Source organism: Amblyomma mixtum, chromosome 1 (assembly GCF_055824585.1).
Source record: "Amblyomma mixtum isolate Tamu chromosome 1, ASM5582458v1, whole genome shotgun sequence".
Taxonomy (NCBI): domain Eukaryota; kingdom Metazoa; phylum Arthropoda; class Arachnida; order Ixodida; family Ixodidae; genus Amblyomma; species Amblyomma mixtum.
This window is the reverse complement of record NC_143012.1, coordinates 235,798,805-235,804,804: the sequence shown is the minus strand read 5'-3', so window position 1 is coordinate 235,804,804 and position 6,000 is coordinate 235,798,805. Positions and strand designations below refer to the sequence as shown.

The 6,000-nt window shown below is 50.0% G+C and overlaps 4 non-coding genes and 1 pseudogene across 4 annotated transcripts; all 5 read right to left on the bottom strand.

Annotated features, from left to right (window-relative positions):
* Nucleotides 1-394: 394 nt before the first annotated feature.
* On the bottom strand, nt 395-467 carry TRNAV-CAC (transfer RNA valine (anticodon CAC)). Its single transcript has one exon. It is a non-coding gene; the product is annotated as a tRNA-Val (tRNA).
* A 97-nt stretch (nt 468-564) lies between these two features.
* On the bottom strand, nt 565-637 carry TRNAV-CAC (transfer RNA valine (anticodon CAC)). Its single transcript has one exon. It is a non-coding gene; the product is annotated as a tRNA-Val (tRNA).
* Nucleotides 638-734: 97 nt separating this feature from the next.
* Nucleotides 735-807, bottom strand: TRNAV-CAC (transfer RNA valine (anticodon CAC)). The gene has a single exon. It is a non-coding gene; the product is annotated as a tRNA-Val (tRNA).
* Nucleotides 808-4,471: 3,664 nt separating this feature from the next.
* On the bottom strand, nt 4,472-5,662 carry LOC149371217 (uncharacterized; annotated as a pseudogene).
* Nucleotides 5,663-5,809: 147 nt separating this feature from the next.
* TRNAV-CAC (transfer RNA valine (anticodon CAC)) lies at nt 5,810-5,882 on the bottom strand. Its single transcript has one exon. It is a non-coding gene; the product is annotated as a tRNA-Val (tRNA).
* Between the last annotated feature and the right edge of the window lie 118 nt (nt 5,883-6,000).

The window sequence follows — 6,000 nt, the reverse complement described above, 5'->3', positions numbered from 1 at the left end:
ACAATATGATACCCTCGCTTCCGCAGCGCTAAGAACCAGGTCTAGCCGTGGGAAGGTGGTCACGTATTCGTCGACGTGCCGGGGCCTACGTGAAATAACCGGCGCGTCGGCAACTGAAGAGCACCCTATCCGCAACACAAGAAAAGGGGGGGGGGGGGGGAGGGGGGACCCTTTCCTCCTCTTTCTGCATGGCGGCGACGGTGTTCTATGCAGTCACGTTATCTTGACTCTCTAGCGGCGTCAGCGGCATCCAGCGGTATCAGTCGGTCGCTGCTAGCGCTGGGGGGATGAAAGGGGGGCGGAGCTGGTTACGAGGCCGACGACAACGCCGACGACGACGCGAAACCCAGGAACGGACGCCAAAGAGCTGCGCTCTAAAAAAAATCAAAAACGATGTTTCCGCCCGGGATCGAACCGGGGACCTTGCGCGTGTGAGGCGCACGTGATAACCGCTACACCACGGAAACGGGAATGAGAGCAGGGATTTCTTGTTTGTTCTGGAGGTTGCGTCGGCGACTGCCAAAAATTCTTCACCTGGGAATGCGAAGAAATAAAAAAAAATAATGTTTCCGCCCGGGATCGAACCGGGGACCTTGCGCGTGTGAGGCGCACGTGATAACCGCTACACCACGGAAACGGGAATGAGAGCAGGGATTTCTTGTTTGTTCTGGAGGTTGCGTCGGCGACTGCCAAAAATTATTCACCTGGGAATGCGGAGAAATAAAAAAAAATAATGTTTCCGCCCGGGATCGAACCGGGGACCTTGTGCGTGTGAGGCGCACGTGATAACCGCTTCACCACGGAAACGGGAATGAGAGCAGGGATTTCTTGTTTGTTCTGGAGGCTGCGTCGGCGACTGCCAAAAATTCTTCACCTGGGAATGCGAAGAAATAAAAAACCTTTTTTTTTTTTCTTTATTGCCGACTTCGACGTTCACAACAATATACAATTGATAAAACGTGTCAACCAGGCTTTGGCTGACACGGCATGTTAAAATTTTTTCAGTTGCGTCAAAACGTCAAGCACATCAACCCATTCTGGCGGTTCAGGTAGTCCTCGATACACTTCTCTGAAACGTACAACACTTTGAATGAAGTGTTCCCGTACAGAACGAACTTCTACATCAGCATGGTTGAACTGCATTCTTGTTTTCCACAAGCTATGTAGGCCCAGGAGCATAATCGCATCGAATGGAATGCCATCTGCGTCGTGCCATAGGAATCTAAGGGTAAGTCTTTTTTTAAAGTCCTTTGAAGAACATCCCAGAAGAAGATGGGGTCCCAACAGTCCAAAAAAACGTGTTCTGTGGTTTCAGCTCTTTTGCACAGAAAACAGTTAGTTGACCAGGGAATGAAGATGCCTTTATCTTGCATCCATGTTTTGACTGATAATGTGTTAGTGTGAAGTTTAAAGAAAAAGGATTTGACTGATGGCGATACTGGCATCTTCTTTACTCTCTTAAGAACATCTGCTCCTGGGCCTCCATGATGTGGGAAACGGTACATCGGTACAGGTAGCATTATGTCCACTAAATCCTTATACAATTTTTTCTCCCTACGCCACACAAATATTCCATAGAAAATCTCACATGCAACATCCTATACGCGAGTACGACCTCTCGCAGATACCCTCTCACAGCCACACCCATGCTTTGGCACGAACACACAAGAAACTCTGGAAGAAATCGATCTAGCCGAGTTTGCACTACGGTGCGTAGGAACATATCGTTTTGATCTCGGAGGTACATAAAACGCGAGACCACTTGTCTCAAAAATAAATGTGCAAGTCCAAGCCAACCTTTCTTCACGGACAAAAACAAATTTGTTCGACTGGTCCTCTCCCAAGTCGAAGACCAAATAAAAACGGCAAAAACACGATGGATTTTTTTAATGTTGACCCGCGCTGCGCTCAGCGTACTCATCACATACCATATCTTTGCGGCAAGGAAAATATTACAAAAAGTGGCACGTGAGAACATGGACAATTGTCGTCCTTGCCAAGCATCGGTTTTTTCCTTGACTTTCGCTGCTTGCTCATTCCAGTACCGATCAGGCTCTCGGTAACAATCAAGTGGTACTCGTAGATATACTGTTGGAATGGTGGACCAGCGCATTCGAGAATAGTAGTCGGGCGTGACTTCAAAACTGTCATGCCAGTACCCGTAGCTTTTTTCCCAGTTGATCTGAGCCCCAGTGGGTCTACAGAATTTGTGTACTACATCTGTGGCTTCACAAACACTCTCTCTATTTGAACAGAAAACTGCAATGTCATCGGCTTATGCCAAGATTTTCACTTCCACTGACTGCAGCCTGAAGCCCATTATGCGGTCGTTATTCTGAATAGCCAGGCAAAGCGGCTCAAGGTAGGCCGCAAATAGCAAGGGTGACAAAGGACAACCCTGCCTCACAGAAGACCGCACTTGCAGGGTCTCTGTGAGGTCTCCGTTGACAACAATTCGAGTTGTACAATTTGTGTAGGCCATTTTCACGCCCTCTGTTATTACCTCGCCCACATTCGAGTAATCTAATATGGCCAAGAGCACTTCATGGCAAACACGATCAAAGGCTTTTGCCAGATCCAGCTGCATCATCGCCACTTGGTCGTCAAAAGAGTCGCAGCATTCTAGCACGGATCGCGCTACGTGTATGTTAGTGGCGATGCTTCGCCCCTTTATGCCACATGACTGATGTTCACCTACCAGCATGGTTATGACTCCCTGCAATCTTTTTGCAAGCACCTTCATGAATATTTTGCTGTCAACGTTGGTGAGGCTTATCGGACGATAAGAGCTCACCAACAGGCGTTTTTCCGGATCATCAGTTTTTGGTATGAGCACAATGTGTGAAGTTGTGAAGGACATGGGAACACGTTTTGCTTCGTAACACTCGGCAAATACTTTCAGCAGGACAGGAGCTATCATAGCTCTAAATGCTTTGTAGAAAGCAGCCCCAAGGCCGTCTGGACCAGGAGCTGTACCAATTGGTAATGTGTCTATCGCGTGCTCTATTTCGTTCACGGAAATCGGTTGCTCAAGACGCGTTTTCACTTCTTCGTCAAGTTTCGGCATGAACTGTAGAAATTCACTGTAAAAGTTTTCTTCAGCTTTTCGCGAATGACCCAGTACGTCTTTGAAGTGGTCACAGATTACGCGCTTGATAACACTGCTGTCTGCCGAAATATCTGCGCCGGTGTTTATTTGTCGTATTTCCTTCCGACATGCGTATCGTTTCTCATCAGACATAACACGCTTTGTTGGCGTTTCCGCTGCCCACAGCTTCTCGGACCGTGCACGAATAACTGCCGCTCTGTACTTATCAGCGTCTATTCTTTCAAGCTGTGTTTTTACATCCCTTATTTCATTAAAACATGTTCCTGGTTCAGCGCTTTCTATACTGATCAGGAATTCAAGCTGATTGCGAAGCTCTGTTTCGGTTTGTTTCTCTGCGTACCTCAAGGTGCTAGATTTTTCAATCGCTCTTATTTTGACAAGCTGCTTAAACTCTTCCCATTGGGTAGCGTAGTTTATCCGTTGCGCTGCAAGTAGCTTCTTTAGCTCTTGCGTTACTCCATTATTAAATCCCTCGTCTTCCAATAATTTAGAATTAAATTTCCACAAGTGCCAGTTGAAACGAGTTTTCTCTTGTTTATTTCCAAAAGTTGCTATTACTAGGGAATGGTCACTAAAGGGCACAGGTTTTACTTCGTACATTGTACATAGAGGTACCAGCTCTGCTGACACATACAGTCTGTCTCGCCGTGCATGGCTATTTCCTTGAAATTGAGTATACTGCGGACGGGTACCATATAAGAATACATTCCCAATATCCCCTAAATAGTGGTCGTAGACCACTTCTTTCAAGACGTCCACGCTTTTGTCTCGGACCGAAGCACCATTTGCACGATCTGAGGCATGACAAACACAATTGAAATCGCCCGCTAATACCAGCACCCTGTCGCAGTTTAAATATGTCTGGAAGCGCTCAAAAAACATTTTCCGGTCGGTCTCTACATTTGGCGCATACGCACAAATAACCCTGAAATTCTTTGCGCAATGCACAAAATCAACGACAAGAAGTCGGCCGCTTTCACAGGAGAACAAAGACTGCACAGTGATACCAAGGTTATTCCGAATGAAGAGAACACAGCCACATGAGGCGCCAACAGAGTGACACACGCATACATCGAAATGCGTACGGAAAACAGACACCATTCGATGGGTCGCCTCCTCACTTTCAATCTTAGTTTCCTGAATTGCTACTACGTGTAGATCGTTCTCTAGAAGAAGGCGACTCAACTGGCATTGTCGCCTTCTTGCCCCGAGGCCTCGTATATTCAAAGTTGCTACACGCAGTGTGCTTCCGTGAGATTGATCGCCATATCGAGTGAAAAAAAAGACCTTGTCGCATGGTGTCTACCATCACGCCCGCACCACAAACCACCCACGCCCCAGCTCGGGTTCTACACTGCAAATCTACGGAGGCGGTTTCCCCGCCTGCCGTGAGTCGGCCGGAATGTTCGGCCGCGGTTTGTAGGGCGCTCGCCTCATACCTGGCGTTTTAGGAGGAGGCTCATCACCCCCACTGGCATCCTGCTGCGGCTCCTTGCTTGCGCTGTCATCATGCGCCCGTTTTCCGGCCGTGACACTGGTTGTTGGTGGAATGTCCACGGGCTCAGCCCCATTACAGGCGGCGCTCACCGGAGAGTCCCCAGCCTGTGCAGTCGCATCTCTCGTCACGACATCGTCAGCCGGTGCAGGAGCTGGAGGCGACTGCGACGGAGTGTCGACCGGGCAAAGTTGCGCTTCCAACTGATCCGCCCGAGGAGCAGCCGACCCGGTCTCGCTCGCCACTGGCCCGCTCGCCGCTCTCGATGCATCCTCCGCATCGGCCTCATCCATGAGCAGCTCTGTCGTCTCTTCACTGGTCGATGGTCCGGTGACGCTGGCGTACGTCCGAGCGCACTGGCTTTCCTCGTGCCCGAAGCGACGGCAAGCACCGCAACGTGGGATTTTGCACTCACGCCGAATATGGCCTGTGCCGCAGCAGCGCAGGCAAAGGAGAGGCCTGCCCGACACGACCACAAGCGCAAGCTCTCCGGCTACGCTCACCTGGTGGGGCAAGTCGTCCATCTTGACGCCGGCGTTCAACTTAAGGGTCACCAGCCTCGTAGTTGAACCGTTGTCCGACACGCCTTGTGCACGCCATCGCTCCCTTGTGACGTCCGTCACCTTCCCGAACGGAGCGAGGGCAAGCCGCACGTCTTCGTCCGGTACGCTGTGTAGGAGCCAATGTAGCTTCATTCGGAAGTCCCTGTTTGCAGGATCTATCACAAGACATCGGGCACCTTTCACTTTGAGCTCACCGATGTTGATAACCTTCTTCGCAGCGTCGGCGTCCTTGAAGGTTACGGCCCACACATGACTCATGCGATACGCCCCCAGGGCGATAACTTCCGGCAGGAGCGAAAGTGGAGCGACCGCATCTCGAAAATCTTACACCCTGTAGGGGCGAGCACTGATGTCCCCGTGCAGGAAAACTGTGTTGAAAACAAAACGCCCTGTAGGCAAACTAGGCAGTACAACCTGATACTCGCTGTCCGAGCCAAAATTCCTGTTTCCGCGGCAAGACATGGCCGCTGTAGCCGCTCCGACGGAGCTAGTCATTACACGTCCGTCACGCTCGGTGGCCGGAAGTGGAATCTCCACCACGGAAACGGGAATGAGAGCAGGGATTTCTTGTTTGTTCTGGAGGTTGCGTCGGCGACTGCCAAAAATTATTCACCTGGGAATGCGAAGAAATAGAAAAAATAATGTTTCCGCCCGGGATCGAACCGGGGACCTTGCGCGTGTGAGGCGCACGTGATAACCGCTACACCACGGAAACTTTTTTTTTCTTTATTGCCTGACTTCGGCAAGAACCACAATACACAAATACACTTACAGAGCACAATGAGCAATAATTAACAACACTATCCGCCTGACGGGGCTTGGCTTCGTCACGT